Source organism: Mauremys reevesii, linkage group 1, assembly GCF_016161935.1.
Source record: "Mauremys reevesii isolate NIE-2019 linkage group 1, ASM1616193v1, whole genome shotgun sequence".
Classification (NCBI taxonomy): Eukaryota; Metazoa; Chordata; order Testudines; family Geoemydidae; genus Mauremys; species Mauremys reevesii.
In genome coordinates this window covers 136,307,381-136,330,910 of record NC_052623.1, presented here as the reverse complement: position 1 = coordinate 136,330,910, position 23,530 = coordinate 136,307,381, and the positions used below count along the sequence as shown (strand labels likewise).

General features: G+C 41.4%; 1 protein-coding gene across 6 annotated transcripts in view; it reads left to right on the top strand.

The window, feature by feature from the left end:
- Positions 1–23,530, top strand: part of ARHGAP6 (Rho GTPase activating protein 6) — a 485,299-nt gene that overhangs the window by 352,153 nt on the left and 109,616 nt on the right. Inside the window, exon 1 of one of the 6 annotated variants that reach the window (XM_039497491.1) lies at positions 19,754–19,801. The exons of the other annotated variants lie outside the window; for them this stretch is intronic. The gene's annotated coding sequence lies outside the window, so the exon portion shown is untranslated. Of the gene's footprint in view, positions 1–19,753; positions 19,802–23,530 lie in introns of those variants that run through there. 6 annotated transcript variants of the gene reach the window in all.

The following is a 23,530-nucleotide window of genomic DNA, read 5'->3' as shown; positions in this document are numbered from 1 at the left end:
ACTCACTTGTGACTACTCTCTTCTTTTGCTTTTCTGAAGCAGTATACTGTATTGGATGATTTTTTTTTCTTTTAAAACATATTAGGACAGCATGTTATTAACTGTATCTGTTACAAAGGTTGTGTTGTCAGTTTGTTTACATTTTCATCCAAGATACAAGGTCCTGGAAAATATATTCTTCCCCTTGTACAGCATTGCACAATTTGCTAGATGTACGATGGGATTTCTTTGTCTTTCTCTGAAATACCAATTAACATCACCAGCCATTGGCAGGATAGATGAATGGCCTTATCTGGTATGGCATGTCTTATGGCACTATGATCTGGTGTTTCATACAAACTGCCTTCATTTAATTTAAAATTTATTTTGAAACTGACAATGATCTAGCTTTGATATAAGATAAATGAATGTAAACCAGTTGTAAACTGATATATGTGACCACATAGAGGTTTCTATTGCTTTAAATAACTAATTCAAGTTCTTTAAACAAATGCAGTTTCTGTTTAGACACAAGGCCCATGTCTCACATTTGAGTCTATTGTGGTTCACTGCAGGCCATACAGACATTCAGCTCAGACAGTTTTTGAATTCTGCTGGGTCAGTTCTTCTGTCCATTACCAAGGGATTTCCCATCACAGTTCATTTAATAGGCATAACACCCTGACACCCCAATATTCGCCGCTGTCAAGTAATTGGGATATGGCTTATGCAAAGTATGCCTTATGATGTGTCATTCTAAAAGTCTTGATCTGCTAGACAATAATATCTCATTGGATTGTATGTGCTATCATCGTATGTGAAATTTGGCTATGAATGTGTTGCTGAAACATGTCCAGAGGTTGAAAACACCCACAAACAGCCTTTCAGGTACACCAGTAAAAAGGCCAAACAATGGTAATGGTTTATTGAGGAAATGCACACAAGCACAAGGATTACCCCAGGAACTGTATATAATGGAAACCTCTCAGATATAGCACTACACAGTGGGAACTGTTTGACCCAGGTCACAGCAAAAGAGCTTTTCAGAAAGTGGGGAGAAGATATAAAAGGGGGAAAATGACATTCTGGGGGGACCTCAGGCTCCCTACAACAACACACCAGGAAACACCTGAGGAACAAAGCCTGAACTGTGGGAAGTGATGGTCCCAGGCTAGAAGGATCTTTAGCCTGTGTATGAAAACCTGGGAAAGCCAAGGCTACTTGTGTCTTAAGAATCTGCCAGCCTGTTTATCACTCAGGGTGAGAATTTGCTAATTTATATCGTACCTATCTACTGTGTTAAGCTCAGTTTGCGTTTTTTATTTATTTACTACGGTAATCTGCTTTGATCTGTTGGCTGTCCCTTATAATCACTTAAAATCTACCTCTTGTAGTTAATAAACTTGTTTTTGTTTTAATTTAATTTGTGTAATTCATAACTGGAGGGGGGAGGAGCTGTACATGCCATGATGAGATAACTGGCTCTGTTGATATGGGGAAAGCGCTGCGTGTGATATATCCCCTGGAGGAATAACATGAGGGGCAAAAGAGTCCAGGAGAGCTGGCTGTATTTTAAAGAATCCTTATTGAGGTTGCAGGAACAAACCATCCCGATGTATAGAATGAATAGTAAATATGGCAGGTGACCAGCTTGGCTTAACAGTGAAATCCTTGCTGATCTTAAACACAAAAAAGAAGCTTACAAGAAGTGGAAGATTGGACAAATGACCAGGGAGGAGTATAAAAATATTGCTCAGGCATGCAGGAGTGAAATCAGGAAGGCCAAATCACACTTGGAGTTGCAGCTAGCAAGAGATGTTACCTTCAGGTATGTTAGCAACAAGAAGAAAGTCAAGGAAAGTGTGGGTCCCTTACTGAATGAGGGAGGCATCCTTGTGGCAGAGGATGTGGAAAAAGCTAATGTACTCAATGCTTTTTTTCCCTCTGTCTTCATGAACAAGGTAAGCTCCCAGACTGCTGCACTGGGCAGCACAGCATGGGGAGGAGGCGATCAGTCCTCCGTGGAGCAAGAAGTGGTTCAGGACTATTTAGAAAAGCTAGATGAGCACAAATCCATGAGGTTGGATGCGCTGCATCCGAGGGTGCTAAAGGAGTTGGCGGATGTGATTGCAGAGCCATTGGCCATTATCTTTGAAAACTCATGGCGATCGGGGGAGGTCCTGGATGATTGGAAAAAGGCTAATGTAGTGTCCCAGAGGGAATGAACAGAACAGGTAATCATCAAGTCATCCATCCCCTGTTGCCCATTCCTAGCTTCTGGCAAACAGAGGCCAGGGACACCATCCCTGCCCATCCTGATTAATAGCCATTGATGGACCTGTCCTCCATGAAATTATCTATCTAATGGGTTTTGAGCACGGTAGAATTGGGATATTCTCTCCAGTTCTGTTCCCTCCCGCCTTCCCACCCACCTTCCCCCTTCCTCTTCAGGAAACCTTCTCATGAGCAACTTCTAATGCAGGAGGTGCAATCACTCCTACAAGTCAGCACATTAGAGGAGGTTCCTCTGGAGTTCGGGGCAGAGGGTTCTACTCCCAGTATTTCCTAATCCCAAAGGCCAAGGATGGGCTCAGGCCTATTTTAGACTTGTGAAACCTAAACAGATTAATGAAGTTGAAGTTCAGCATGGTCTCTCTGGCTTTCATTATTCTATCCTTGGATCCGGGGGACTGGTATGCCACCCTCGACTTGAAGGATGTGTCCTTTCATATGTCCATAATCTCATCTCACAGACGATTCCTCTGCTTTATGGTTAACAACAGCCACTATCAGTTTACGGTCCTCCCCTTCGGCCTCTAGGTGGCCCCTTGGGTGTTCACCAAGTGCATGTCAGTTGTGACAGCCTTCCTGCAGACGCGGCAAGTGCAAGTATTCCCGTACCTAGACGACTGGCTAATCAAGAGCCGCTCCCAGGCCCAAGAGGAGGACTACATGAGCCTGGTGAGGATGACATTCCACAGGATCAACCTCATTCTGAATGTGGCAAAGGGGCATTGCTGGCACGTGATGGCAAATAGCACACTGGTAGATGTGCAGGTGAACGAGCCCCTGATGGTGTGGCTGATGTGGTTAGGTCCTATGAAGGTGTCCCTTGAACAGATATGTGAACAGAGTTGGCAATGGGGTTTGTTGCAAGGATAGGTTCCTGGGTTAGTGTTTCTGTTGTGTGGTGTGTAGTTGCTGGTGAGTATTTGCTTCAGGTTGGGGAGCTGTCTGTAAGCGAGGACTGGCCTGTCTCCCAAGATCTGTGAGAGTCAGGGATCATCCTTCAGGATAGGTTGTAGATCCTTGATGATGCGCTGGAGAGGTTTTAGTTGGGGGCTGTAGGTGATGGCTAGTGTCGTTCTGTTACTTTCTTTGTTGGGCTTGTCCTGTAGTAGGTGACTTCTGGGTACCCTTCTGGCTCTGTCAATCTGTTTCTTCACTTCCCCAGATGGGTATTGTAGTTTTAAAAATGCTTGATAGAGATCCTTTAGGTGTTTGTCTCTGTCTGAGGGAATGGAGCAAATGCGGTTGTATCTTAGGGCTTGGCTGTACACAATGAATTGTGTGATGTGGTCTGGATGAAAGCTGGAGGCATGTAGGTAAGTATAGAAGTCAGTAGGTTTCCAGTATAGGGTGGTGTTTATGTGATCATCGCTTATTTGCACTGTAGTGTCCAGGAAGTGGATCTCTTGTTACATCATCATAGGACCTAACCACATCAGCCACACCATCAGGGGCTCGTTCACCTGCACATCTACCAATGTGATATATGCCATCATGTGCCAGCAATGCCCTTCTGCCGTGTATATTGGCCAAACACGACATTCTCTATGCAAAAGAATAAATGGACACAAATCAGACATTAAGAATTGTAACATTAAAAAACCAGTAGGAGAGCACTTCAGTCTCCCTGGACACTCAATAACAGACTTAAGAGTGGCCATTCTTCAACAAAAAAACCCTTCAAAAACAGACTTCAACGAGAAACTGCAGAACTGGAATTAATTTGCAAACTTGACACCATCAAATTAGGCCTGAATAAAGACAGGAGTGGCTGGGTCACTACAAAAAATAAATTTCCCTATGTCACCTTCTTGTCAACTGTTGGGAATGGGCCACATCCACCCTGATTAAATTGGCCTCATTAGCACTGACCCCCCAACTTGGTAAGGCAACTCCCATCTTTTCGTGTGCTGTATATTTATACCTACCTACTTTTTTTCACTCCGTGCATCTGATGAAGTGATTTATAGCCCACAAAAGCTTATGCCCAAATACATTTGTTAGTTTCTAAGGTTCCACAAGGACTCCTCGTTGATTTTGCTGATACAGACTAACACGGCTACCTCTCTGAAACCTAACAAGAGACAGTAACATGCTTAAATATGCTGTAGTGTCACTGTTTAGTTCCATAATTTAGGATTAGGTCATTTTGCAGATAGAGATTTAAATACACTGTTCATACTGAAGACCATTTAAGTCTGCATCCCCAGCCTTCCTATTTTTATGCTGCAATCTGTGGTTAAAATGTAAAGCCAGTGAGTCTCAGAGGAATTGAAAATATTTGTATACTTTTAAGAAAAAGCAGAGATTAGGAAACTGCAAAGTTGTGATTCTCTTTTCCTAATGCCATGGTCAAATTTTCTCTGGAATAGATCTTCCTTTTCAAGTATCCAGTAATTTTTTACATGTTGCTATACATGTAAAAGTACAGAGTAGACATGCAAAATAGTACTCTGTACTAGTAGGACCGAATTTCTTTCTTTCTTTCTTTCTTTCTTTCTTTCTTTCTTTCTTTCTTTCTTTCTTTCTTTCTTTCTTTCTTTCTTTCTTTCTTTCTTTCCCCATGGAAATCAATGGAACAAGTCACATTAAGCATTTGTGTAAGTGATTTGCTAAATTTTAAAGTTGCCTTCTATCTGCAGTCATGCTCAGATGGCTTATTTTTACATCAAGCCTTCCTGCTATTAGGGTTTAATTCAGTGCTGCCACCTCCCCTTCATTCCCATGTAAAGACCACATAAACTGGGGTTTGAGAGCTTAGGGGAAGGAATCCAAATCTTTGGCCTGGAGTGCCTACCAATTCCCTCAGCATACCTCCATGGCACTCCATACCTATGCTGTATTTCAGGCATTCTGAGGATGGATTTTCAATTACAATGCCAGTCTCTTTTTAGCAGTCCAGTCAGGACTGATAGAGTAACCCACTGGAAAGCAGGATTTTCTTCCAGATGTTGTAGTAGTAGTAGTAATATGTATCACTTACGTCAGGGGTTCTCAAACTGGGGGTCGGGACCCCTCGGGGTCGCGAGGTTATGACACGGGGGGTCGCGAGCTGTCAGCCTCCACCCCAAATCCTGCTTTGCATCCAGCATTTATAATGGTGTAATTGTGTTTTTATTTATAAGGCGGGGGTCGCACTCAGAAGTTTGCAGTATGAAAGGGGTCACCAGTACAAAAGTTTGAGAACTACTGACTTACGTGCTTTAGAATTTTTGGAAAGTGTTTTACAAAAATTAATAATCCTTAGTTCTGTGAAGTTTGTCTGTATAAAGCCTGTACGTATGTAATTATACTTGTGTTAATGTTGCACTCGCTATTTCCAAGTTCAAGATATTACTTGCTGTCATGGTCAATGGAATTGAGCACTGAATTACAGGCTGATCTAATACTCACTAATACAGCAAATGTTGCACCTAGGAGGCAAGTGACCAAGATCCAACCCTCCATCTTTTTCAATGTACAGTACCTGAAATGTGAAGGGAAAGTATTTTGCACTGGTTAGTTCTACCAGAAAAGACCAGTGCAAACATATTAGCATCTGAATCTGTTTTACATTAAACTATCAGTAACTGTCAAGGGCAAGTCTTCTATAGTGCATTTGGAAAGTTACGTCATTCATTTTTAAGCATTGGGTGGAAACAGCGTCTCAGTGATATAATGCCTTTGGATCTTGTATATCATTTTGAGACAAAACATGATTATTTGAACCCTTTTTGTCTCATCCAATACTTCTGTGATCTCTGCAGGCACTTCTCTGTAACTTTGAAGCCTCATTCATGATAGTTAAAGGCATAAGGGCTGAATGTCATTCAAAAGTAACGTAACAGAACTTGCCAACACACTTTAAAAAGATTCTCAGATAAGAGTGCTGGTGTAGTCAGGCCTTAAACAATCAAAAAACACCCTCCTCTCCTCCCCCACCCCAAACCCCCACAAACAAACAGAAAAAACCAAACCAGGTTTTAGCAAATGGAGAATGTGCAAAAAAGTTTGAGGTCTAAAGTTTGCTGTGCTGAATTTTTGCACCTGTGTTGTTCCAAAACCCTCAAGAGATTTGTGAGAAAAATTGATAGAATTATTTCTCTTGAAAAGCTGTTCTGGGGACTGCTCCCTCACTAGAATAGCTGAATCTCTTCTGCTGTTACTAGTTGTTTTATTTTGTCTTCTCATTTATTTTTATCCTAGAATAGAGAAATGGCCAAATCATTGCTTTAGAATTTGTTGCTGTGCATTTATCCTAAAAACAATTTCTCCTGTTAGTACTACATGATGTGCCCTCTCCACCACAAACCATTCAGAATTCCATGAGCTGAAAGTATTTATATGTGCAGAATTAAGATGCTAAAAAGTTTTTTTTTTCCTCCAGGATAGAAGTTTTCAGTGTTAGAACATGTTTTATACATTATTTATGCTTTAAGAATAGGGATATCAATTAAAATATTTCTTCCCCAATTAAGATATTTCACACCAATGAAAGCCAGTTCTGAATGAAGTACATTAAAGCATGAATTTGGCCACATTTAAAAAGAATGGCAAGATGCATCTACTTTCTCAGACTACATTCACTGTGAGCGCCACTGTGAAATCTTGGACACTTAGCCAAATGGTTAGGTCTTTCTTCATTCTTGCCTTTACAGCTGGAGAGGAGCAGTGTTTCACTCTTATTTGAAATAATTAAATAACCCAATTTAGGCTATGTAAAGGCTTATACCACAGCGCTGGGCAAATAAAAAAAATGCGTAAGAGTAATTATTATAATTCATTTTGCCAAATTAAACTGTACAATCTTAGGTTAAAAATTTGTTTTGAAATATAAGGATAATAATCTTCAATTGTGAAGTATTTTAGATATGTACCACAGGCCTTCTTACTAATCAAAGATATTGATCTGTGCTTTCTAAGAACATACTGGGTCAGACCAAAGGTCCATCCAGCCCAGTATCCTGTCTGCCGACAGCGGCCAATGCCAGGTGCCCCAGAGGGAGTGAACCTAACAGGTAATGATCAAGTGATCTCTCTCCTGCCATCTGTCTCCACCCTCTGACAAACAGAGGCTAGGGACACCATTTCTTACCCATCCTGGCTAATAGCCATTAATGGACTTAATCTCCATGAATTTATCTAGCTCACTTTTAAACCCTGCTATAGTCCTGGCCTTCACAACCTCCTCAGGCAAGGAGTTCCACAGGTTGACTGTGTGTGAAGAAGAACTTTCTTTTATTTGTTTTAAACCTGCTGCACATTAATTTCATTTGGTTTTGTGGTTTTCATCATGATTTTATATACCTCTATCATATCCCCCCTTAGTCCTCTCTTTTCCAAGCTGAAAAGTCCTAGCCTCTTTAATCTCTCCTCATATGGGACCTGTTCCAAACCCCTAATCATTTTAGTTGCCCTTCTCTGAACCTTTTCTAATACCAATATATCTTTTTTGAGATGAGGAGATCTGTGTGCAGTATTCGAGATGTGGGCGTACCATGGATTTATATAAGGGCAATAAGATATTCTCCGTCTTATTCTCTATCCCTTTTTTAATGATTCCTAACATCCTGTTTGCTTTTTTGACTGCCGCTGCACACTGCGTGGACGCCTTCAGAAAACTTTCCACGATGACTCCAAGATCTCTTTCCTGATTAGTTGTAGCTAAATTAGCCCCCATCATATTGTAGCTATAGTTGGGGTTATTTTTTCCAATGTGCATTACTTTACATTTATCTACATTAAATTTCATTTGCCATTTTGTTGACCAATCACTTAGTTTTGTGAGATCTTTTTAAGTTCTTCACAGTCTGCTTTGGTCTTAACTATCTTGAGCAGTTTAGTATCGTCTTCAAACTTTGCCTCCTCACTGTTTACCCTTTCTCCAGATCATTAATGAATAAGTTGAATAAGTCCTAGGACTGACCCTTGGGGAACATCACTAGTTTCCCTTCTCCATTCTGAAAATTTGCCATTTATTCCTACCCTTTGTTCCCTGTCTTGTAACCAGTTCTCAATCCATGAAAGGATCTTCCCTCTTATCCCATGACAACTTAATTTATGTAAGAGCCTTTGGTGAGGGACCTTGTCAAAGGCTTTCTGGAAATCTAAGTACATTGTGTCCACTGGATCCCCCCTGTCCACATGTTTGTTGACCCCTTCAAAGATTAGTAAGACATGACTTCTCTTTTCAGAAACCACGTTGACTTTTGCCAAACAATTTATGTTCTTCTATGTGTCTGACAATTTTATTCTTTATTATTGTTTCAACTAATTTGCTCAGTACTGACGTTACACTTACCGATATGTAATTGCCGGTACTTCTAATTACTTCTAAATTGGATCTCTGTTGAACAAATAAGTTGACTATAAGTGTTCTAGTTTAAGAATGTTATTTTGCTAACTATAATCACAGTGAGTCACCACTGGTTTATGGAACGGACCTAGTTGTGAGTCAGCCATTCTACCCACTCTGCTTGTAAATGGCACAAGAGGATATGCTGAGCTGTACGTACGCTACGCAAGTGGAGATTGTTCCAAGGAATCTGTTCAGAAGGGTCAGAGCAGATGACCCAACATATCAGTCCATGGCCAAACAGCTGTCTATTTTCAAGCATCTGACCCAGTTGAACTCTGTGCTTGGCAACACTATAAGACACCCACAGAGCCAGTGCCAAATTTTACTGGAGGGGGAAAATATGGAAACCAGAAGAAAAATGTATCTGTCTGATACAGTATTGTTCACCATATGAAAGGGCAATATGAGCAGTTTCATTCACAGAGACCGCATAACGATTCCTGAAGCCTAGATGTTGAGGCATGTTACCATTGGAAAATGCAATAGTAATGTAAATGAAGCCAGAGGTTTTGTGTAGCTTGTAATTTCAAAGTTTTGTAAGCATTCACTAATTAGATGTTGAGGATAGTTTTCTCCAGTAAGCAAGTGAAACTAGAAGTAGATGGATGGTCATTTGGTTAGATGGTAATTAGCTATGGTAAAAGCATGGAGTGAAAAATGCCCGTCTGCATTAACTGATAACAAAATCACCAGCAATAATTGCCAACATTCCTAAACAGTACAGAAAATCCTTACATGTCACAAGCTGCCTGTTCTGCATCACTTTTACAGAACTTTCCGATTTTATCGTTTTGACGGGTTGATCCTTTTTTGCCCCGTCGGGTGGTAGAGGGGTCTCTAGCAGCAGCTTCTATTCATCAAGAGATATTCAACGGGGCAGATATCAGCAGAAGGCTGGCCTGATGAACCGTCCAAGCTAGAGAACTAATAGGGGTTGGGGAGGGAAGGGCCCAGCTGAAGGCCAAGATATGGTTGGCTTAAACCGCAACCCCAGCTCCACAGAGGAGAGCTGGGGACACCTAACCACCAGATCCACAACCACAACCCTGGGCCTGGGAGTGCCAGAGAGGCTGAGGAGCTACTGGCAGCAGGGTCTCAGAAACAGACCAGTGAGAAGCTGCCCAGGAATCCAAACCCTCCGGAGGAGAGGACCATAGGGTGAACCTGAGGAATGCCCTGCAAGAGGACCATAATAGGAAACAGGCTGGGGCTTGAGAGATTGGCACTAACCACTGGGACCCACAAATGGGTGAGCTTGGGCCTACCAAACCCAACAGGAGGGTCCATTAAGGCCTTGAGCAAGAAAACTAAACTCAAAGATGCCAGTGACTGTACACCCTGAGCCAGGGGATGGGCTTCTTAGCACCCTGAAAGGGGAACAGGTGTCCAATAGCTAGCCAGAGGGCTATGGTTGTGACAAATGACAAACAGGTGGGCTGGACTGTGAGTATCCTTCAGAGAAGGAGGGAAACTGAGGCAGGCGTCATGGGTTTTGCTTCAGGACAGTGCTGCAGACCGAAGGCAACCGTTAACACATAGTACTAGAAGTGGGATCTAAGATGTCCTCTGACATCATGGAGGGATGACAGTTCAGAGCGAGGCCTACCAGATCCTCCATCATGATACGTCTTACCTTCTAAGCTGGTCCACAGAGTTGCACCAATAACTCAGAAGTTTTGGTATGAGGCTTGGCAGCCACAGCATCAATGGGACAGACCTGGGCATCAAAACAGGTGGAGATCTATGATCCAGTTGATTGGATGCAGGATTTATGAGTGTGAGGGGCACATAAGATGGGTCTACCCTTATGGGAACAAAGGTGGACAGGCCAGCTGACATTTACAGGATGTTGAAAGAGTGCAGAGGTCCCAGATTTTCAGAGACATTTAGCCAGGGCATAGCAGGGAATAGGCCAAGAGGGGAAACACTCTTGGGTGCTAATTGGCCTGACCACACAGTATGAGCAAACAAAGCATATGTGGGAGAGTAATTGTTCCAAGTTGGCCAATGAACTGCTTGTGTATTAGTCTCACTTCCCTGAACGGGTCCCCAACAACGATTTGAGAGAGAGAAACCCTTTTAATCCAAACAGAGTTTCTTTGTTCTTCTCAGTTCCTGGGCTTTGGTCCTGCCTATCAAAACCAGTTTGGTAGGATCAGCAGAAGCCAGACCAGAGTCTTTGGAGCCAGTGGGTCTTCCATTGTCCCATAACAACCCTTGAGTGTTTACTAAGGGGAAGTTTGTTTTGAGCTGCTCTTCCTGTCCTGCTTATTTTTCCTTACAGACCAGTATTAAACTAAACCAATATAATCATACAGTAAACAGCTCAATAACCACATCAGTGTATAATATTGATAAATAATTACAGAGCAGCTCCACTTCCATCGCACACATTAATAATATAAACAATAATACACATAAGGTTTGTATTTAAGAAGGAATACAAAAAATAGAAAATGATACAGGCTATCACGGTGGCCAAGTTAATTTTTCAGGAACAACCTTATTTTTTGGACTATTTGATATTTCAAACTTTATATTATACGAACACAGGGTTGCCAGCTTGGTATTTGGTATTTTTTCCCTTAAATCCCCAGTTCCTCCTAGAGAGGTCATTAAGTGAGAATCCTAACTTCCATTAAAAAAAACAAAAACTTTTGCTCTCATGGTTGTGGAGAAAAGCCTGAAAGCATGTATCCAAAAGGCTGAGGAATCAGAAGGCTAATAAACAGAACCCATTTATTTTTGTTTTTAAATATCTTGTGAGTTTTGGGGCTGACTCATGATTTTTGGATGCTTGAGGCTGGCAGTACTGCTAATGCTAGTGTTGTGCAGTATTTTATTGGGGAAACAAAATCCCAAGAATTACGAAATAGAATTCCAAAGCTCAGACACAATGGTGATGTGTGGAGGGCGGGAGTGTATCTGATGTTTTACATATACATATAGACAGAAGTTGTTTGGCTTTTGAAGCTTAAAAATCTGTAGTATTCGTCAACAGGGTATGGAAATTCTTTCAACTGTGCCTAACCTAAAATAAATGTTCTTGGCCAGGTAGGTGTCTACCTGGTGGAGTTTATACCAATTCTGGCAGCTTTGAGATGTTCTGCAGTATCTCAGAAGACGATGGACTAAATTTTGACCTCAGCCACACAGGCACAAATCCAGAATAGCTCAATTTATTAAAATAGAATTACTCTGGATTCAAATCAGTATAACTGAGATCAAATCTGGGGTAAGAACTATGGAAAATGAAAGCCCTGTATTTTTTTATAGTAAATTTGAGACATATGTCTAAAATATGGAATGAAATGCTCAGATGAAATGCTCAATCCCATCTTCATTAATAATGTGATCTCTTTAACTGTAATGTAGCAGCTGACCTTTCAAGCATTTTGTGTTTAAAACTCTTTGCTGCTCAGTCAATATTTACTTCAAGAATAACAGTGCATTTCATACCAAGTTAATGTAAACAGAAGCAGCTGTAGGTATGCTGTAAGTGATTAACATGCAATCAAGGCTATCTGTGCATCTTTTGTTTGTAATGAAAAAGAAAGAAGTATTTCTAGTTTGGGGGGGATGAAAATTAATACTTCTGTTTTATCCACTAGAATATGCTCGAACATCTTACAAAGAGAGGAGAGCATGATTTAGGATTGCAGGGTCAAAAAAGAACATGCACTGTTCTAGGGGCACTGTCATCTTAAAAATCATAATGTTCTCTGAAATCCTTTACTAACTATTGTTACAAGAAACATCTCAGATAACTATGTGACATTTGAAAAAAAAATCTTTTTTTCTATTTTTCGTCTTTTGTTTTTTTCTCTGTGTTTGGTAGGTCTTTGAGAATAATCAGTTTTACTGTTTGCTGTGGATGCTCAGTCAGTTTCCCTTTCTGTTTGTGTTGGGTTTTGCACACAGCAACAGGAATAAAGAAAAATATTGAAAAACGTTAAAATCTTAAAAATTGAGGACTCTGGGCAGGTTCGTACCTGAAAGTTGATGAAATTTCAGGTTGACAATATCTTTTCAATACATTCCCCTTATTTTATTTCTGAGTTCCTAGGATAAAAGATCAAGGAGAAAATGGAGAACACATGGAGTATATTCAAAAGCAAACAAAAATAACCCTCTTCTCCCAGAAGTTATGTACACCCGCATATGTTTATTTCAGCAGAATTATTGCAGGCTTCTAGTGAATATAAAATGTAACTAGCAAATGGGGAATGAGCAAGTTAACTATTTTAGTCAGAAAGATAGGGGGAAATTATTTAAACACACTCCGAGTTCTTGGGAAAGCTAACTTAACAAACTCAAGCAGTTGAAGTGAGGTCATACAATCACAGTATGCTAAGAGCAAGCGCATGAAGTAGTGTTTTACAGTTCATCTCTCCTACAGAGTTTTTTAAGCAGAGAGCACTCTACATATGGCTGTGAATCTCCATGGGCTGCAGAAAGAGTTTGGCTGATAATTTCATGAGCCAGGACATGGTACATGGGAAACTGCTGTTCCTTTAAGAAAAAGGCGTTCCCCTGAACTAAGCACTAAAAGCAACCTTTTTCAACTCTTCACTTCAGCCAGAGTTGCCTGTATCTATGGAATGGCACTTTCTTAAAGGTACACTGACGGCATGTTAGAATTTTGTTTTACAGGATGGTGAAATCACTGCTAAATTAAATAACATTTCTCTTCAATTAGTTCAGATTTGTTGTAGCAAATGAGCAGAAAACAATGCAAGTTGTGTATTAAATATTAGACCTGCTAATCTGTAACCCACTCAATTTTCTTTTTTTCCTGATAGGGTAAATTAGCTGGTTCAGTTCCTTTTTATGTGGCTTTTGTGTTTTGTTTTGTTTTTTCTAAAACTTTATATTTATTTATTTATTTATTGTGCAAGAATGTGTTTTGAACAGGCCAAAGTTTTTTTTTAAAAAGCATTTATTTTGCAAACTGAATTGTTTCTTACTCTCACACTTATGGTAGAATGACAAAAGTATGCACATTTCCAGAGAGATTCTGGTGGGAAGGTATGCATGAAACATGATGTACAGAGCTTAGGCGTACTTGTGTAGTTGCTGGAAGAGTTTAACAGAATCAGGAATTTGGGGCACACGTTCATACTTAGAACATGCAAGTTTACACATAGCTGATACCTTTGTCTCTTATCTACTTCGTAGCTCTGGTTCTGTGGAGCAGAAATTTTCCCCCTACAGGCTTCCGCCCCTTTATTTACAGTCAATCTATGTACAGGACAATACAAATAGTACATCATAAAAATATGATAGTGAACTCATCCATTCTGGTTTTCCAGTATGTGACCTAGCAGGACTGCACCTTGTTGAGTCTAATTTTCTTGAGAGTCAAAAACCAAACACGTCTTGATTGAGACTTCCGTGCTAGCGTGGAATATTGTATAGTGGATTTATTTATACACTTTTTCCTGAAACATATACATTTCAAACCCTGGAATGAATGTTTTAATAAATATTTTAAAAGAGTGCACCCTGCTGTTAAAAGCAAACAATTCTTTTCTGCACATTTACAGAAGACCCTATTTGGGAGGGAAAGAGTAAAACTGATTTCCAAAGAGAGAATGTTTCTGGCTACTGGGCACTTTTCCACTAAACTTTAGTTCTCTGTGGAAATCTGGAAAAAGTGTTATTTCAGTCCTATACAAGAAAATAAAGCTATAACTGACTTTCTCTTTCTCATCGCCAATAAATTGAGAAAATTCTGCAGAACTTGTTTTCTAGTAGGAAAAAATGGAATTTATTATGGTAAGACCGACCCGAGAAACATAATTTCTTTTAAATCCATTAATTTTGTTCCTGAAAGTATGAAATAATGGATGCTATTCTTATTATTGCTTTCGGTTCTGTTTGGGGATGGGGCAATATTGACCATATTTTTTGCATTCTGTAGAGGGTATCTGTTTCTATTTTGTATTGTATGCTGCCTATCACCATAGTATCAAAGCCCCTTCCACAAAATATAGATTGGCAATAGCATACTCCTTAGAGGACTTAAAGCAGCCTCTGGCTGGGGTTACAGAAGCTCTGCTTCAGGAATAATTTTTGGGTGGGAGGACAGTGGAAGGCAGCAAAGGACAAGAGACTAGTTTAAGATAATAATATTTGTTTAACAACACAGTGCTTCACAATAATAGATTAACACATGTTCCCTGCCTAAAGCTTATTAATGTTTGTTAAAGTATTTTTTGCTGCATCTATTACTTCAGAGGCTCTTGTTGTTGATCCTACTCCCATTGAAGTAAATGACAAATATACCACTCCAGTGGGAGCAAGTGCATGCCTGTAGTACCAGAGATCATCAGGAAGCAGTTTTAAGGTTGAATTGCAATGGTGCTGTGAACTACTTTCACAGAGGTTGGCACCAAAATAGTCCGAGGTTGAGAAGAAGTATTAGCATAATTAAAAATTGAGATAAACACACACAGCCTAGCATATTTCATTATCATTTTAAGAGGCTTATCCAGCCCAAATGAGCCTGTAAAGTTGCTATCTTTTGGGAATTATGAGCCTGTTAGGATGTGAAGCTGTAGAGTCTGCAACCCAGTGGTTACGAGAGAATAATCCTGCAGTAGCTGAAGAATGCAATCTGCAATTTCCTTCTTCCCAGGGATAGTGTCCATGTCTCCACCCAGCCTGACTGCCATAGATGACAATTAGATTTAAGGGAATTACATCAGGCGATGCACTAAGCAAGAATAGATTCTTCTCCAGCTGACATTTTCAGTAACAGAAATAAAATTAAGTAAATTCTTGTGGGGTGGAAAGTTCAAGGCTATTTCTGTATCTCCTGGATGGACTCTGAATGAGAAAGTTGTGCATTGAATGCAGTGGTTGAATCTCTGCCTCATTTGCTTCACAAATTGAAAAGTGTGAATGAGGCACGAAGGTGTGCGTCTGTTTAAAACAACCAAACAACAATAACGAAAAAGAATGAGGATGTTGTTTAAAGAACTGGTTTGGAATCCAGGAGAAATGGGTTATGTTTCTGGCTCTGCCACAGAGTTCCTGTGTAATGTCGGGCAATGAATTTAAACTGAAATGTTTGGAGGTGGCCACTAATTGTGTTTTTCTCATGTTGTTGGTGCCCAGCTTGAGACACCTCAGAAGTTCAGAGCTCCACAGGGAACTATAGGTGCTCAGCTGCTCTAAAAAAAATCAGACCCTCCGTGTCTCAATTTGGTCAGCCAGTAATTGAGAATCTCAGAATTTCTGGACACTTGCAAATCTTTACCTTACTTACCCCCTGCCATGGTTCTGTTAAATGGAAGAAATAAAACTTTCTAGCCTCATGGGGATTTTATGAGGAAAATTCATTAACTGTTTTGAAGCACTCCTATAGTATAGTGAGAAGAGACACAGAAAAGACACCATTTGAAAAACAAACAAACATTCTTTATTCAGTGCAGGATTTGAACAACGTGAGTAAATAACGCTTAGGGCCACAGGCGCTGACTTTCTCATTTCCCAGGGGTGCTCCACCCTGCTCCATCTCAGGCCCTACCCTGACTCTACCCCCACCCCCCAAAGCCCCACCCCACCTCTTCCTGCCCCTACACCGTCTCTTCCTTTCCCATTCTGCCCCCTCCCCCAACCGCGCCCTGCCATAGACGATTGGTGCCTCTCCATGCAGGGGCGGGGGCACGATCTAAAGGGGATGTCATGTGACTGGTCATGTGTCCCCCCCACCAATCCATCTCCCTGGCCCAGCCTGGACCCCCGATCTCTCCCCACAAAGAGGAGCTAATGGACCTATGGAGCTATGCCAATTGAAGCTAATGGAGCTAAGCCAATTTACACCAACAGAGAATTTGGCCCAACAATATGTTTTTGCAGAAGCGCCATCTCTGGACAGGAATTAAATGATCTTGTTTTGCATATGTTAGCGTACCTATCATACTAAGGAATGTGAGAATACTTTACATAGACAAAAGGCCAAATGATGAAAGCCTTCCAATGCATGGAACTCCCACAGAAATCCACGGTGGTCCTGTGTATGCAGAATAGCTGCAAATGGGGCCTACACCAGCATAACCATTCCTGGTGCACTATAGGCATGTAGCAATCGTGACTTTACATAACTATAGACAGCATTATGATTTTACTACTTTAAAATGCAGACTTTAAATGCTTTACTATCTTGGTTTATCTTAAATAAAATATATTACATCAACTAAGTCTATAAATTACTCTTCTTAGTAAAGGATGTCATGCTGATGAGAAATATATAGCTATTATAATCTCCAAAATGATAGCGTTTTGTAGTCTTGTATTTTAATAGAAGTATTGGGCTGTACTGAATTATTTATTTGATGCAGTTATGCTTTAACAGAGGTTTTCACACTTTGCTGTGTTGTTGTGCGGGGGTTTCAGTTCTTCTGTCCTCACAGCAGGACATGGAGACAAATTGTATTCTTCTTCCAGATAATTAATTGTTACAAGGCTATTGCAACAAACCTCTTCAGCTTCCCGTCTTTGCATGCCTATTTTGAGCCACTGTCAATCTCTTAAAATCTAGGATGTTGGGTTTTTTTCTTTTTACTAAGCTCTTTCCTTAATAAAGCCATACTGGAAGGTAAGATTAAAAGAGGTTTGAATGGGTCTTTCAGCTGATGAATGCATGTTTTAATTAGGGTATTAATAAGATTGGTAAGAGGAGCTAAGCAGCCGCTGCGTCTGCCTCACACAGACAGATTAAAATAATTGGATTAAAGAAAGCTGTTAGTTCGCTATTAGAGAGTTTAAATAGGAGCAGAGGGCACTTAGCGGGCACACCAGCAACAGCAAATTGTAGAAGGGAGAGAAGAGAACATCAGAAAGCTTTTGTGTTTTATGCAAAAACAGATTTTCAGTCTGCCCCCTATGTTGGTGTTGTTTTTCTGCTTCAAATGCTTTGTGAATGTGGCCACCCTATTTGCTTACCCTTTCATTCAGCTGTGTTGACTTTAAGGGCCCCCATTTTTCAGAAAGAGAGTTTGAAGGTCTGCATGCAAAAAATGCTCTCATGTTTGTGTGTGCCAATGGGCCTTGCCTTTTAAAACATTGTCCCTCAGCATTTTGTGTACACATCTTTCTGCTTGGTTCGCAGCTTGTTCAGGGTAAGCACTTGGCGAGCCGTGAAATGCTTTGTTTACCTGAGCGTCCACAGGTACGACCGCTCGAGGCTCCCAGTGGCTGCGGTTTGCCGTTCCTGGCCAATGGGAGCTGTGGGAAGCGGCACAGGCGGGGCTTGCCCTGAACAAGCCGCAAACCAAGTTTGGGAACCCTGAGCCAGGCTGTTCATAGTGGTGGCAGATGACAGAACAAGGAGCAATGTTCTCAAGTTGCAGTGCGGGAAGTCTAAGTTGGATATTAGGAAAAACTATTTCACTAGGAGGGTGGTGAAGCACTGAAATGGGTTACCTAGAGAGGTGGTGGAATCTCCTTCCTTAGAGGTTTTTAAAGCCCGGCTTGACAAAGCCCTGGCTGGGATGATTTAGTTGGTTTGGTCCTGCTTTGAGCAGGAGATTGGACTAGATGACCTCCTGAGGTCTCTTCCAGCCCTAATCTTCTATGATTCTATTATATAAATCTTTAGTGCATCCATCACATAAGTATCTTGCGATGCTGGTACAACAGTGCCATGCGAATGCCTGTCCTCACTTTCAGGTGACATTGTAATTAAGAAGTGGGCAGCATTATCTCCCGGAAATGTAAACAAACTTGTTTCTCTTAGCGATTGGCTGAACAAGAAGTGGGACTGAGTGGACATGTAGGCTCTAAAGCCATTTAAAGTCCGGTCGTCAGTGCAGCGGGGCTAAGGCAGTCTTCCTGTGTGCCCTGGCTCTGCACAGCTCCCCGGAAGCGGCCAGCATGTCCGGCCCCTAGGCACAGGGGTGGGCAGGGAAGTTCTGCGCGTTGCCTTTGCCCCGAGCGCTGGGTCCACAGCTCCCATTGGCCATGGCTCCCCCTGGCCATGCCTACACCTAGAGGCTGGACATGCCAGCCGCTTCCGGGAGCACCACCAACCGGGAGCTGCCTGAGTTAAGCACTGCCAGGCTAGAGCCGCACCCCAAACCCCCTGCCCCAGGTCGGAACCCCCTCCCGCACCCAAACTCCCTCCCAGAGTCCTCAGCTCACACCCCCTTTCGCACCCCAGACCCCTACCCCATCCCTTAGCACCTTCTCAGAGCCCGCACCTCCTCCCACATCCCTACCCAGCCCTGAGCCTCCTCCTGCACCCAAACACCCCCCCCCCCCGGAGCCCACACCACCTCCCACACTCCAATCCTCTGCCCCAGCCCTGAGCCCCCACCTGCACCCCAAACCCCTCATCCCCCAGCCAGAGCCTACACCCCCTGCCCCAGCCTGGAGTCCCCTCCTGCATCCTGAACCCCTCATTTCTGGCCTACCCCAGAGCCCACACCCCCAGCTGGAACTGTCACCCCCTCCTGCACCCCAACCCTCTGTCCCAGCCCAGTGAAAGTGAGTGAGGGTTGGGGAGAGTAAGCGATGGAGGGATGGGGGCTGGAATGAGTGGGGAGCGGAGCCTCAGGGAAGGGGACGGGACTTGCGGCAGTGGGCATGGCAAGGGTGTTCGGTTTTCTGCAATTAGAAAGGTGACAACCCTAAGTGTAGCAGAGGTTTACTTAAGAGATAAAGACTTCTCTCAAATTCACTTATTAATTTAAAATAGTTTGCCAAAGATTATCAACTGAATCCTAGTATTTCCTACTGAGAGGTGTCCTGGGACACATGAAAAATACATTGATGCATATCCACATTGTGAAAAAAGGTGTACAATAAGTTAGGGCACAATGGCATCTGTTAAAAATAATGGTGCTTCTTGCAGACAGTGAAGGCAAATTCCATGCTAAAGCATCTTAGTAAGTAAATGACTAACGACCATTTGAGCTTAGGCCTAGAATCTGAAAACAATTTTCAGTATTTAATTTAGGGTAGTAGGTATTTTCCAGTAATTGCTGATTTTGAAACAAACAAATAAGTGTTTTATTATACAATGTATGCAGTTATATGACTCAGTAAATTATTCTTTTATCTTGTAGATTAAGCCAGCCTACCTCATGCGTATTCACTGATGCCAAGATGACATTGCAGCACTTGTTTAAATCAAATGTTGTCCACATAATTCATCTTTTTTGTATCAATTGACTGAGGTGTATTGAGGTACACTCAAAAGTTCTCTTTTTTACAAAGATATGTAAATATACTACTTAACAGTTTTCATAAATTTGTCAGTGTATATTCTGAAAGCAAGTAATTGATAAACACTTAAACTGATTAGCTATATTAAGTGGATTTGAAAATTGCTTCTGCTGTATGCACAGGTTGCTTTCACTCTTTTATTTTCACCCACGAAGGTTAATATTGTATAGGGCTCATAAATAATGCTTTTTTTTTTTTTGAATGAGTGACTGAATGTAATAATTGTGAGCTCCATCAGAACTAAATGTGTATAACTTAGTGTGATCAGGGTTTTCCTGTGCACCCTTAGGCCAGATCCTCAGCTGCACACTGCTCACTTAGCACTAAGGTGGCTCTAAAATAGAGCTCGTCAGAAAATGGTGTCTTTTTTAATAAAAAATTGAAATATTTTTATTCAGAGTGGTGCTGTCATGCCTCATGGGAGTTGTAGTTTGGGTTCATTATGCTCCCAGTCATTCCTATGGGTCAGGCTTTCTGGCCAGGCTGCATCTTCAATGATGTTTCCCCTGTTGGTGAAGGGTGGGGATAAGTCCTAGGAATCATTGGCCGTGGTTCATCATGGGAATAGTAGTCTGGTCAGAGAGCCAGACTCATTCGGGAAGTATGTTAGCATAAGGTGTTTGAACTTCAAGTCCCATGAGGCATGGCAGAGCCATTTTAAATCAAAATACATTTGGTTTTCAGCCCAAGACTGTCTGTTTCTTCAACAAAATACGAATTTTCTTCATGGAAAGCAGGCACTTTTCACACTTTTTTTTAGTTGCAAACTCAGTTTCCCATTGTAAAACAACTTTGATGGAAATTTTTAGACCAGCACTACTCTAAAGCTGTTCTTTTATTCCCCTGGGGCCACTGGAGAGTGGATTGACCCTTTGCATAACATCCTTCACTTCTCTGGAGTGGGGGTTAGGGTTGCCAACTCTGACTGAAGCTATTCCCGGAGATTTTATTTTTCCCAACAGGACGTAATGTCATTTTCTTAAAATATCCTATTAAAATCTCCCATATTTTTTTCAATACTCACCAGGAGATCAATGCTGATTCTGAGAGACTCAAGGGCAATCCTGGAAGGTTGTCAACCCTATTGTGGCTCTGGACTGGTTCTTGGAATTTTGCACAATTCAAAATTAGTGAAAAGTTATATAGTGCACATTCACAAAAATAAAGTTTTCAACTTTTAGAACTTTGATGAGACTAGTTTAATCATTTTAAAGTGATATTATTTACTTACCGAGGTCTAGCCACACATTCAGTTTCAAGTCTTAAGGATAAATAATTTTGAGTCTGAGTGCGAAAGAACCAAATCTAAATAATGGGGAAAGTGTATTTTCTTTCTTGTTCACAGAACTCGTAAATGGATGGTTGGATTTTGCTCAAAGTTTAGGGCTAGACTGTGCTGGTAAAATTTCACCCCAAATGGAAAACTTTTCAGAAAGCTAGGAGCCACTTATAAACAAAAGCAGTTTGGAGTGTAAGAACCCTTCTTAAATATGATGATGTCTAGAACAAGGAATGTAATGATAAACTCATCTAGATATAGTGACATTCTCCAAAAAATACCTCGACATGTAGACTGCTAGCTATTGAATGTGATGGGATCTTTATTTAAGCCAAAAGGTATTAATACATTGGAACCTATGAGTGATTAGGAAGGATTATTTTTTTATTTTATTTTATTTTATTTTATTTTATTTTTTGCTGTTAAGATGTATTTCCAGCTTCCAGTAACTGGATTACAAGTTCAAGGTGAAGATGATAGCTTTCATAGTTAATCACTTCAGTAAGGGTTGCGAAATTGAATGATTCACTGCAAATCTGTTTTATCTTTCTGCAGTCAATATAGAAAAGCTGATAGCATAGAAGTCTTGTGTGATTACTGGGCTCTGTATGCAAAGGCACCACAATACGCACCAGAGAGATGATAGTTCCACTATATGACCTTAGCTGGAATATTGTGCCCAGTTCTGGATATTTGAATAACAGAATTATAGAAATAGGAGAAAATTCAAAGACTAACAAGAAAAGATGAATTAGATGGAGAAGGCTTTTTAGGAAAGATTTAAAACACTAAATACGTTTAGCTTAGCAGGGGATGTGATCATTGACTACAATAATCTGACGGGTGAGATAAATTGTTTACTTGAAACTTCCATGATTTTGGCTGAGTTTGAGGTTTAAACAGTCTTTTAGGGCATATTTCTAAAAGGTTGGTGTTCAACCTTAATTGCAGCGGAATTAAGTTGTCGCTTGGCTAGTTTGTGTATGCATATACTACTCTTCGTTACTGAATGGCCTTACAACTTCTCAGCTGTGTTTCAAAGGCTTTTATTTAGCTATAGATAAAACAGAGTCTCCTTTAAAAACCAAGTTGTAGGACCATATGCTTTTGGGGCTTGCCTGAAAGCCATTGAAGTCAATGAACTTCAATGGGCTTTGGATCATGCTCTTGGATGGAAGGATTCTGTTTCTCTCTTTAATGTTTCTGTGCATGAATTAGTGACCATAGTGTGCAGCATAGTGAAAACCATGCAGTCCCAACTGGCTCTATAGGCTGTTACAATAGAATACTTAGTGAAGTTGAAAGGTAATTTACTGGAAAGCAGCTTATAGTGTAAAGCACATGGCAGATTTGAAAATGTTGACCTAGGTTGGGTCTACAGGGTCACTGATGATCTGAAGCTATATATTCTGTATGGATAAGGTGATTTCAAATTTTCTAGTGTTCTCAAGGCAGTGTTGGAGGATGGTGTTAACAACATTTGGGTATATGTCCATCTTTTCCAATGTTGTTGATTTTTTAAATATTTTACTTTAACTTTAAAGTATCCTGGGTTTCCAATTTTAAAATATCAGAGGGGTAGCCGTGTTAGTCCAGATCTGTAAAAGCAGCAAAGCGTCCTGTGGCACCTTATAGGCTAACAGACGTATTGGAGCATGAGCTTTCGTGGGTGAATATCATGCATCCGACGAAGTGGGTATTCACCCATGAAACCTCATGCTCCAATCAGGAGCGGCTCTAGGCCCCAGCACGCCAAGCGCATGCTTGGGGCGGCATGTCGCGGGGGGGCGCTCTGCCGGTCGCCAGGAGGGCGGCAGGCGGCTCCGGTGGACCGCCTGCAGACGTGCCTGCGGAGGGTCCGCTGGTCCCGCGGCTTCGGAGGAGCATCCGCAGGCGTGCCTGCGAGAGGTCCACCAGAGCCGCGGGACCAGCGAACCCTCCGCAGGCACGTCTGCGAGGGGTCCACCGGAGCCGCGGGACCGGCGACCGGCAGAGCGCCCCTCACGGCGTGCCGCCGTGCTTGGGGCGGCAAAATCACTAGAGCCGCCCCTGGCTCCAATACGTCTGTTAGTCTATAAGGTGCCACAGGACTCTTTGCTGCTTTTACAATTTTAAAATGTCATTTTATCCTTCAATGTTATTTTAATCTCTTTTCCCTCAAATTGCTGATGTGCATTAACAGTCTTAACGGTGCGGCTTTGCCTGGGGTGGGCTCTGAATTTGATTAGGAGTCATACAGACAACCTTTTATTTCAATACCAAATAACTTGACGATGATATACAATCAGCCAATCCCTGTGAACTGGAATCTCTGTCTTCCTTTTGTTGGGAGAGCAGTTCTATGAGGTAAAGTCATATCAGCTGAGAAACAAAGATGTCATTTATAGTGGTGATTTGGTAAGTTGCCATGT